The sequence below is a fragment of the Macaca mulatta genome, chromosome 13 (assembly GCF_049350105.2).
Source record: "Macaca mulatta isolate MMU2019108-1 chromosome 13, T2T-MMU8v2.0, whole genome shotgun sequence".
In the NCBI taxonomy this organism is placed as follows: Eukaryota; Metazoa; Chordata; class Mammalia; order Primates; family Cercopithecidae; genus Macaca; species Macaca mulatta.
Genome location: NC_133418.1, coordinates 46,907,882 through 46,920,032, shown reverse-complemented (window position 1 = coordinate 46,920,032; position 12,151 = coordinate 46,907,882). Strand labels below are relative to the sequence as shown.

The window sequence follows — 12,151 nt, the reverse complement described above, 5'->3', positions numbered from 1 at the left end:
AACATAACTAACTAGTTTTAAAATTAAATATATAGAATAAGTATAATATAAAATATATACTAAATTTAACTCAAAATATATATAAAGTATATAGAATAGAATAATATAAAAATTAAGTATATAGAATACCCATTGGTCCTTAGGAAGCAATAACTGTGAGCAATCCGTATCTGTTCCTACACAATATTTATGACTATAAAGTGCATGGTTTGTGTATCTTTTGTTCACTATTTACCTCCAGGTGCTTACGAAACACGTGCCACATGATAAAACATTTTTAAAACAAGAATAGCTAAATGAAGATAACTGTGAATATTTGCTAATTTATTTTACACAAATAATTGCAAAGCCTGCAGTTAAATTTAGAGTAAAATTCTACATAAGATGGAGACACGTTAGAACTATCCAAGATCAATAGTTATAAGAGTAAGTATATTATATTACAAGAGTGCATATCTAGGGAGATTTTATTTTCTGATATTTAGAAATGATCCATAGCACTTAAAGAGGAACAAAATCTATTGAAATACAAGCATTCAGAATTCTGTAAGTTTTCGATTTAAAGTTCTATTCCTAAAATATAAATAGGTATTACATGAAAAGTAAGTTCTGTAATAGAATCATTTTGGAGAATTCTATTCAAAGAAAATCAATATATATACATTCTAATTACAGTAGAATTTCTTATACTTTTAGCATTTTAGGCATATTTTCTCTAAATAACACTGAACATTTTATTATAGATTATCTTGTGGAAACTATGTTCTGAAGAACATTTATGAAGTAACATTGATGAAAATGATCTTTGAAGAGAAAAGAGAAGGAGACAGTGGTTTGACATAAAGATTCACTTGGTTATATTAACTTAGAAAAATAAACCTCATTTTCTTAATCTAATCTATAAATTAGAAGCAATAATCTCTTTTTATTAGGCTGCTATGAGAATCAAGTGGAATCGTAATTACAGAAACACTTAGAAAATTAAGAGGACTACAAACATAGAAATTATAATAGTAACCCCACATAAGATTGTAAGAGGCTTAAAGCCACATTAGTTGTTAATTAGACACGATTAATTTTAAACTACCTTTTTCTACTTATCATGTCCAATTTCAAAAACGAAAATGTGTGAAAGGTACTCAGGATGCCTGTAAGTAATAATTATTTTCAATTTCAAGGTTATTAAAAAGGCATAGCTGGCTGGGTGGGGTGGCTCATGCCTTTAATCCCAGCACTGTGGGAGGCCGAGAGGGGTGGATCACTAGAAGCCAGGAGTTCAAGACCAGCTGGCCACGATGGTGAAACCCTGTCTCTACTAAAAATACAAAAGTTAGCCGAGCATGGCGGTGCGTGCCTGTAATCCCAGGTACTCAGATGGCTGAAGCAGGAGAATTGCTCGAACTCAGGAAGGGGAGGCTGCAGTGAGCCAAGATTGTGCCACTGTACTCCAGCCTGAGCAACAGAGTGAGACTCTAAATAAATAAATATATATTTTTAAAAGTCACAGCTACTCAATGTGTGCCAGAGATTATTTCTGCATATGATATTTTCCCAAATTGGTTCGAGGTTGGATTTCTAAAAGTGTGTTCTCATGGATGTTTGTATATGAATGCTTTGACAATGCCAGCTCACGTTGATGGTTGGTGTAAATGATCATGCACAGACATTCTGAAAGGCACTGAAGGGCACTTCTTTTCTATAGCAAGAAAATCCAGGGCCATGGAAGGTTAATATGTTACTTTAAAGATGGTTGTTCAAATGCTGAGTATTAAATAAAAATCGGATTTTTGAATAGTGTTAGGAAATGTAGTCCAGGCATAGTGGCTCACACCTGTAATCCCCGCACTTAGGGAGGCTGAGATGGGACAATCTCCTGAGGCCAGGAGTTCTAGACCAGCCTGGGCAACACAAAGAGACCCTGTTTCTACAAACAATTTTAAAAAATTAGCCAGGCATGGTGGTGCTTGCCTGTAGTTTCAGCTACTTGGGAGGCTGAGGTAGGAGGATTACTTGAGCCTGGGAAGTCAAGCCTACAGTGAGCCATTATCATGCCATTGCACTCCAGCCTGGGTGACAGAGTAAGGCCCTGTCTCAAAAAAAAAAAAAAAAAAAAAAAGAACATATATATATATAAAATATATGTTATAATATATAAAACATATATAATATATAGAAATCTCTGGCACACATTGAGTAGCTACTATGTATATTATATTATATATATTATAATATATATAAAACATTTATTAATATAATTCCTTACCATACAAAATATCCTTATGCATTCATAAGAAAAAGATAATAAGCACTAGAAGAGGAAAAACTAACAAAGAACTAGTAAAGTTAAGGGGAGGAAAGACCAATCACATAATATTATAATTCCAGGTAAGAATATTACATGCTGCAACCATTTCTGAGAACAATTTGCCATTGTACATTTTTAAAAATCATGTTTAATTCAGAAATCTCCCTTTTCATAATGTTTCTTAGTGGTTTAATTGGATTATTTTTGGCAAATTGAGAGCACACCCTCTTCTCCTTCAGTGTTCTTGCATACTCTTCCACTGGAGACCTCAATTGGAGAGAGTCCTTTGCCTATTTTGACATCACTATTTCACCTGCTGGTACATCTTACTCATTTTATATAGGGAATGTATTAGTTAAAATATATTTGTTATTGTAACACACAGGCCAAAAACTGTGTAATGGTTCAAATGGGATGGAAATTTATTTTTTTGACCATACAGAGTAAAAATAAACGTCTCTGATTGATGTTTCTCAAAGCAATGGTGATATTTGTATCCAGGCTTCGTTCATCTGGAGTTCTGCCATCTATTACAAAGGGCTTCCAAGAGTTCAGTGATCATTAGTATCAAACAAAAGAAATTAAAAGAGTTTAGAGGAAAACATATGGAAGATTTTCTGGACAGACTGGAAGCAAAGCACATACCTTCTGATCACTTTTTGTTGTCTAAAGCTTGGTCATTATAACCTCCTCCCCCATAACACTGTGGTAGGCTGGTAAATGTCGTTTAGCTCCCTGTGAGAAAGAAGAAACAGTCTTGATGAATACCTTGCCTGTTTCGGCCAGAAGGTACAAGATAAATTATGCTTCCAGGACAATATTTTTAACAAAATGTATTACTGTTTTTATTTGAGAGTTACAAATTTACGTTTTTGCTATGTAGCACCCACTACAGATTATAATGTATTTGAAAACCTAAATATTCAAATTATTCATGATTTAAGGTTTCCGTTTCTTCGCTGTTCTTTATTCTGCTTCTACTCTATTACAGACATCCACTTCTTTAAAAGCAACTTTAGGCCAGGTGCAGTGGGTCAAACCTATAATCCCAACACTTTCAGGGACTGAGGGGAGAGGATCACTGGAGACTGGGTGTTTGAGACCAGCCTAAGCAATATAACAAGGCCCCCATCTCTACCAAAACAAAAGTGTTTAAAAATTAGCCAGGTTTGGTAGCCTGTGCCTGTAGTCACAGCTACTTGGGAAGCTGAAGCTGGAGGATCACTTCAGCCCAGCAGTTTGGGGCTGCAATAAGCTATGAGTGTGCCACTGCAGTCTGTCCTGGGCAAGAGAGCAAGACCCTATCTTTAAAAAAGCAACTTTACCTGTTTCAACTTCTTTCACTTTCACCAAAAGTATTTTAACTTATTACTTTTATTATCTTTCAACTTTTTTCTATTGTCCAAAGTCCTGTTATGTAAATGTTATTAAAAAGGTTTCATATTTTCCCGATAATATGACTTATTCACATAATTAACTCAATCATATAGGTATTTAAATATGCATGATTTTATGAGTATCAACAAAGGCAAGCTATAAATGAAGCAAACAATTGAAGGCAACAATTGGTAAACTAATGTTTGTCTTATCTCTGAATTCCTAAATATTATTTTTAAAAGTACTTTGTTAAAGTAGTGTAAGCCCATAATCAAAAAAGATAAAATAATGCCTAAAAATACTTACAATGAAAAACAACTTGCCAATGCCTCTATATCTACTTCAACCTCAATTCTCAAAATTAACCCCTTTAAATTGTTTGTTTCTTCTTGCAGTTATTTCTTTTTATTTTTTCCAAATAAGGTTTCTACTTTTATTTTATTCCAAATGCTCTAATAGATCGGCCATATATGTGTCAAAAATGTTGCCAAAGGTACACCCACCAAATATATAGCTATTTAGTGTGCTTCACACTTCTCCGGTTCATACATGGAGATCTTCTTACAGAATTAAATCCTCAAGAATCACAATAAACTTGTCAGTGCCTTGAGCTGGTGCCTTTTTGTGTACCTGGGAATTTCTTTTGCCTCTCTCTTGTTTATAGGGTATAAACCTAACCATTTGCTTTGCAAAAGCTGGACCCAGGACGAGGTAAATATGTCATCGTTGATGCATAGGTTTTTAATCAATCCTTCAGTTTTCAACAGGTAACTTACTCCAGATTTCCAGAGTGGCTTGTGATTCTGCATCTGAAGTATCTCACATTCAAATTACTCACAGACTATACCGTGTTCTCTACCATGTAGAAAATGGGTATTGCTGGATGACTCCCAATGATAAATAGTATCTGGAGATTCTAACTGCAAGTCTTTGGCCAGTCTTTCTTTTCAATCCCAGCCTTTGCCGTACTCAATTTCTTCCTATAAGACTATAGAAGGCTCTGTGACACAATCGGCTTTTAGCTTATTGTCATTCCACACTGCAGTCACTCGGATAATAACTTTGCTTCCTAAATCAGTTTACCGCTCTTCTACTTCCCTTTTAGTCTTCAAATTTGGTTGAAATATCAGATCCACTGTGGCCTTTCCTCCAGTTCTCTTTGTCCTTGGGAATATAAACTCTTTTATTTTATTATTAAATTGAAAAGATGTAAATACATGAGGTCAACCTCCAATAATTAATTTAATTTCTAATTAAGTTTTTAGGGAGATAGCAGAGTATCATACATGCCTGAGCTGTTGATTTTCAGCCTTATTTATTCCTGAAATTGGTGTTTTAATGCTCTAGAGAGCTAAGCTAATCAGGCTACAAATATAAAAGAAAATGATTTCTACTCTTAAGCCTGGACTGAAGCTAGACCTATGCAATAGTCCGTGCTTTCTTCCCTGGGAAACCATGTTCTCTTTCACTTAGTCTTGTCATGTGAGGACTGTATTCCAACAAAGAAAGCAAATGCAGCTTGTTTTTAATCAGTTCAGGTACCATAAAGAGGAGAGGAGAAAGATTCTAAGGAGGTGGATGAAGAAAACAGGTGTTCAGAAGGAAAAATTTTCATACATAGCTCAGCTTTAACCCTAAAATATGACACCACACTTTCCCCAATATTTGTCTATCTTTATATTAAATGTATAATGTTAAACACCCTGTTTGTATATAGAATTGTAAATTTCACTTAAGCCTCATAGTATAAGGATATTTCTATGAAGTCAAAAATAGCAATGAAATTATTTAGCTCTTATAATAAATTAATTACAAAAATGTATACAAGCATCAAAAATGCTTAAGATTTTTTGTTGGTGACAGACAGCAAACTGCTGAAGAGTACTTATAGAATGACCTCATTTCTGAAAAGTAAATGATATATTCAATAGAAGATAGCATACCAACAGAAACTAACTGTAAATTAGTATGTTTAACTGTTTATAAACTATTCCTTTGAAGAATGGGAATACAGTAAACTTTCTGAGTTTTATGCTTCTATAATGTTTTCATTTTCTTACAGTATATCCATATAACTAGTTTAAGGATAAAAATGTCATATTAATATATGTCATTTGTCTAACATAATGCCAGGGTTCAAAGGGATTATAAAGAACAATAAGGTGCTGACTCCAATATCATGTAACTTGCATTATCAAGACATGTGGTCACGAACTGCACAATTATAGAAAAAAGTATATGAATAATTGTTAAAATTAGTGGTTTTATTTTAGTTCAATGAGACAAAGTTCAGAGTAGAATGGAAGAGGAAAATGATTTACCTCAAGATGCATATTAACAGTGAAATTCTCTTTGGATAAGCCAACTAGAATTGTAGAGTATATTAGAGGCAGAGGTTATTTGGGCAACATGGACTCAAATACTTAGAGAGAAGTTGATGCTAACAAATTATTTTAAACCCCCGATTCTTAATCTGAAAATATTCAGTTTTATGAATGAAGTAGTGTAGGCATCATGCCCAGTTGTGATTTACACAGAAAAAAGATACATAAGGAGAGGAAAACTAACGCTTGCCCAAGAAAATATGGAGGGCATCTGAGGACATTTTTCCCACCCTATATTGCTTGCCCCTACTACCACCATGCTGCTTGGGATAGAGTTTAGCCCCTATATGTATTTATTTTTTTTAAGATACTGATAAAGCATCTGTAAAATGAAAATAAATTTACTGTGCATTGTATGAGTTATATTTTAATTGTCTAAAAAGTCAATTTTTCAGGTTTATGATCTAAGAGTAATTATGATTTGGGGAGCTTAGTGTCTTTTCAATTTATGGCTATGCAATATCTCAGCATGAGTCTTCTAACTTTTGATCCAATATTTATGTCCTAGCTTCCAGTGTCATAATTGTTGTTCAGTTAACAGATAAGAGAGACAAGGTTAGAGAGTGTACCAAACCGTAATCAAGCAACCAAGTCGAGTAGTAGAACTCAACCTTGGCAGCTCATTGAAGGGCATCTCACCGGGACAATTTCATGCTCTACAAGCCCTTTTGGAAGACAGTAAAGTGTAATTTCAAAAACACCACAGGTGATTCCAATGTGCAGCCAATGTTGAGTACTGCTAAACTTAGGTGAACGCAGGTCACCAAGAAAAAGGTGAAGCTGAGTATAAAGAGTAGGATTTCTCACTGAAGTAGAACTTGGAAATCCACATGGGAAATTTAAATACAAAGAATAATAAACAGATTTTCAAAGAGATTAAATTAACAGATAAAATATTTTTAAGAACCTGTATCAAGAATTTTGATTATATATATATTATATATATATATTTAAAAAAATATATATTTTTATTTTTTATTTGATAAAGATAGGGGTTTTTCCATGTTGCCCAGGGTAGTGTTGAATTCTTGGACTTCAGAGATCTGTTCACCTTGGGGTCCCAAAGTGCTGGGATTGAAGACATGGTCCATTAAGCCTAGCCTATTGAATTTTAAAATTTAATACACAGAGTAAAAGTTTGCGGGTAGCTACTAAGAACCAATTTAATCTTCTGGAATTTCTTGTGGAAGAAATACCTTAATATTCATAGCAAAACCAAAAATATATGAAAAAATGATCAAAAGATAGCAATTTGATGTACATTTACATGAGTTGTAACACGGAGCACATAGGCTTTCCATAAAACAGAAAATTAGAGAGAAAGATGGGCTCAATTAGTAGAGAAAAGTGTTCGTTATGTAAATAAGTAATTGAGTCTGCAGACTGGAGGACTTCTGTAAGGCCTGGGAAAGACTAAAAGAAAACCAAATTCAATATCAATATTGAATAACAAAATTAAAATTCAATATTAATATTAATAATTTTCAATAGTGAAATTTTTGAATTCTGAGACTAAAGACAATGATCTTATTAGTAGAGGATAAATATCTTAACAGAGAAAGAAAATTTAACAATAGATGTATCCTTTCTAAGAAGACTAAAAGTGAAGAGCAACAAATAAACTATTCAAAGTAGGGTACAGAGACCCAAAAATCTTCTTTCCAGTTACAATAGTTTCACCTCTCAGGAAAAAGGAAAGAATTTGTAGTTATGCAAGAATTCAAAGAGGGTAGCATCCATACAATTAATATAAGAAAAGTTCTCGAAAAAAATGTTCTAACCAACAAATAAAAATTCCTTTTTTTAAAAAAAAAAAAAAAAAAAGCAGACAATATGATAAGGATAACGAGAATTAATAGTAGACAATTATTATAAAATATGTGTATTATAAAATGTAATGCTGTAAAGAAATTTCAAATATATGTACAGAACTAAAAAGCTAAAAAATATATCATCTAAAACCAGGAGATGAAAAAAATCAAGAGAAGGATGGAGAATATGAATACTCGAATACTCTAAAGCAGAGTTGGTAAATGTTTTTCTGTAAAGGGCAGGACAGCAAATATTTTGGCTTTGTGGCCATGTGGCTTTTGTCACAACTGCTTATCTCTGATGTAGTGATACATAGCTGACAAAGACAGGCACAGACTATATATAAGCACATAGTGAAGACTGTACTACGATAAATATTTACAAAATCAGGCAGTGGGGTCGGGCACGGTGGCTCAAGCCTGTAATCCTAGCATTTTGGGAGGCCGAGACGGGCGGATCACAAGGTCAGGAGATCGAGACCATCCTGGCTAACACGGTGAAACCCCGTCTCTACTAAAAAAATACAAAAAAAAAAAAAAAAAAAAAAAAAAAAAAAAAAAAACTAGCCAGGCGTGGTGGCGGGTGCCTGTAGTCCCAGCTACTCGGGAGGCTGAGGCAGGAGAATGGTGTAAACCCCGGAGGCGGAGCTTGCAGTGAGCTGAGATCCCTCCGCTGCACTCCGGCCTGGGAGACAGAGCGAGACTCCGTCTCAAAAAAAAAAAAAAAAAAAAAAAAAAAAAAAATCAGGCAGTGGCACAGATTTCACACAAAGGAAGTAATTTGATGACCTCTGTTTTAAAGGATATACTTATTTGAGGGGAAGTAGATAGGCAACAATATAAGTGCATAAATGAACAGAAAGAAAAAAATATGGAAGAACTTGCAGGATGACAGCATGAGGGCCTCTGTGGATATGCTCCCTAGTGAAGCAATCATAACTGGAAAAATTAGTATACATATATAACTTTTGTCATAGGTTTATATCTATGTACAATATACACATATAAAAGTCTTTGTAAATTTTGTCCTAATTTAGACAGGAGATAGGAGATAGAGACAGGAGACCTGGCCTCTTCAATTCCTAGTTGTAAAGACAGGTGATCTAATGATAGAGTTTGAGAGACCAGGCCTCTTCAATTCCTGTATGGTGACCTACGATTCAATCTGTGAGGTGGAGGGCCTATTAGGAGGACACCATCTCACTTTTCTGAGTTTTATTTTTTTCTTTTTGCCCAACAAATTATGCTCCTCACCCTTCTATGTGTCTGTGAGTCTAATCTTTCCTAGTCATGTGACAAGAACCCGGTTTTAGCTGAACTAAGGAGAAAGTCCTGCAATACTAAGGGCGTATATCAAATGAAGAAACATTTGTTCAAGGAAAGCTACTAAATCTCAGAAAGAGGAGTGAGAGTCTGTGGCACTTGAGCCATACCCACGTTTGCCTCCTACCCTCAGGTCAGTGTGACCAAAGCCCCACTCTGAGTGGGTATGGCTAAGAAGATTAGGCTCCCTTCACCCCCCAGTTTCCAGTCAAGGGCTGTGGAATCTCCCTGGGAAGAGCAAGACACTGGCATTTCTTTTTCCCTCAAGCTCCATGTTCCAAGTGAGTGTAGTCAGGATATTGTGAGCTCCCCCCTTCTACCTAAGAATCCTGGGGCACTTATCTCCCTTACCCCAACTCCCCCATAGGGATGTTGCTCCACACCAGGAGAAGCAAGCCCAAAAGACCAGCACTAAAGCCCCTGCCTAGCACCTGGCTGGTAAAGCATCCGTGTCATCCTAGGAAGAGAAAGCTTCTGTCACTGATATTTGTTTGATGATTAAGGATTCTCAAAAGCTTAATTTATAAGCATTTTTTAAAATTTAAAAATAAATTGGAAACAAAATTAAACAAATTTCAGTGTATGTATTCCATATCCTGCTGGTATAAAAAAGAATAGCTAAGGAAATCCTCCAAAAGCTTGGAAAAGAAAAAAAAAAAAAAAAGGTACAACATAGAGGATTAAGAAAACTAGAGTTAGTTCCAAGAGATCCAAAAATTAATTAAATAACAAGAATGATCACAAAAAGAGAAAGTAAACAAATAATTCATGAAAGGAATTAGTTGCAGCAGATACTAAAGCACAAAAAATGCATATTATGAAGATATTTGTACCAATGAAATTGAAAATGTAAATGGAATAGCAATATCCTAGAAAAATATAACTTACCAATACTGACAAATTAACAAGCGAGGCCTAAAAAACATGAATGAACTTCACAAACATAATTCTGAGCGAAAGAAACCAGAAACAAAAATAATGCATACTGTTTAATTCATTTTTGCATGTTTCAAAAATTCAGCGAAGATAAACTGTGTGTAAAACTCTAAAAGAAAACAAACAGGTTTGTGTTTGTTTGTTTTACCGTAATGATCAGGCTAATGGTACCCTTTTAAGAGGTAGGCAGGAATGTCACTTCAAGTGACCATGAGGAAGGTTTCTCTGGTTCTAACAGATTCTTTTGGGGATTTAGGTTTCACGAATGTTATTATGTTATAATCTGTACAACTTTTTTCCCCAATTTTCACAAGTATGATCAATTTAACATTTATTGCAGCACTATTCACAGTACCAAAACTTGGAACCAACCCAAATGTCCAACAATGATAGACTATATAAAGAAAATGTGGCATATATACGTCATGGAATACTATGCAGCCATGAAAAGGATGAGTTCATGTCCTTTGCAGGGACATGGATGAAGCTGGAAACCATCATTCTCAGCAAACTACCACAAGGACAGAAAACCAAACACCACATGTTTTCACTCATAAGTGGGAGTTGAACAATGAGAATACATGAACACAGAGAGGGGAACAAGGGGAACATCACACACCAGGGTCTATTGGGGCGTGGCGGAGCTGGGGGAGGGATAGCATTAATAGAATTACCTAATGTAAATGATGAGTTGATGGGTGCAGCAAACCAACATGCCACATGTATACCTATGTAACAAATCTGCACATTGTGCACATGTACCCTAGAACTTAAAATATAATAAAAAAAATTACAGTGGTTATCTTTGTGTGGCAGGATTATAGATGAGCCTTATATTCTTCTTAATTTTCTGAATTATTTATATTTTCTATGAAGAACATGTATTACTTTTATAATCAGTAAAACAAAAAGTTTATTTAAAAAACAAATAAAAAGGGTATTAATGCATATATTACATTCTCACTATAGAGTACAATGAGGTTAGAAGGAACAAATTTGAAAAGTCTTAGCAGATCTGGTAAGAATAAGAGTCCAAAATTCCTTCCTTCTTTTGATTTAACAAGAGTGAACAACAGAAGTACCTTTTCCAAATATCATTTGCCCATATATGTGTGCGTCTGTTTCTGGAATCTTCGTTCTGTTCTATTGATCTATTTTATGGAACTTGACATGCTACCACACTGTCTGGTTTACTACAGCTTTATAATAACTACTGACATCACATAGTGTGAGTTCTCCAACTGTGTTCTATGTTTTCAAAGTTGTTTTTGTTATTCTAGGTCCATCGTATTTCTATATGGATTTTAGAATTCATCAATTAAAAAAAAATCTGCTAAAATTTTGATTTGGATTACACTGAACCTATAGAAAACTTTGGAGAGTCTTACCCATGAACAAAATACCTCTCTGTATTTAGTTAGATATTATTTAATCCCATCAATGTTTTGTAGTTGCCACTGTACAGGTCTTCCATATCTTTTGTCAGATTTATCCCTATTTCACATTTTAATGCTATTTTAAATAGTATTTTTAATGTCAATTTTTATTTTAGTTGTAGAAATACAGTTTTTGTTTGTTTGTTTGTTTGTTTGAGACAGAGTCCTGCTCTGTCACCCAGGCTGGAGTGCAGTGGCGCCATGTTGGCTCACAGCAAGCTCCGCCTCCCGGGTTCACGCCATTCTCCTGCCTCAGCCTCCCAAGTAGCTAGGACTACAGGCGTGTTGCTCTTCAAAAAAGCAACTTTTGGTATAATAGTTTGTCTCTATTTTGTTGTTGTTGTTGTTTATTTTATATATCCCTAATTTTCTCTCTGATCTTTTTTTTTTTTCCTTTTTCTGTCTACTTTGGTTACATTTGTTCTTTTTAAAGTTTCTTAAGGTAGATGCTGATTTGAAACCTTTGTTCTTTTCTAATAGTGGTTTTCAGTGGTATGAATTCCACATTACTACGTTCTGTTGGCAATTCACAAATTTCGGTATGTTGTGACTTTTTTTTAATTCAGTTCAAAAGAATTT

At 34.5% G+C, this 12,151-nt stretch overlaps 1 long non-coding RNA gene across 1 annotated transcript in view; it reads right to left on the bottom strand.

Moving 5' to 3' along the window:
* Nucleotides 1–5,120: 5,120 nt before the first annotated feature.
* The window catches only part of LOC114671927 (uncharacterized), a 554,342-nt gene continuing 547,311 nt past the window's right edge, over nt 5,121–12,151 (bottom strand). Inside the window, exon 4 of the long non-coding RNA XR_003722093.2 lies at nt 5,121–5,248. This is a non-coding gene — a long non-coding RNA (uncharacterized LOC114671927). The remainder of the gene's footprint in view (nt 5,249–12,151) is intronic.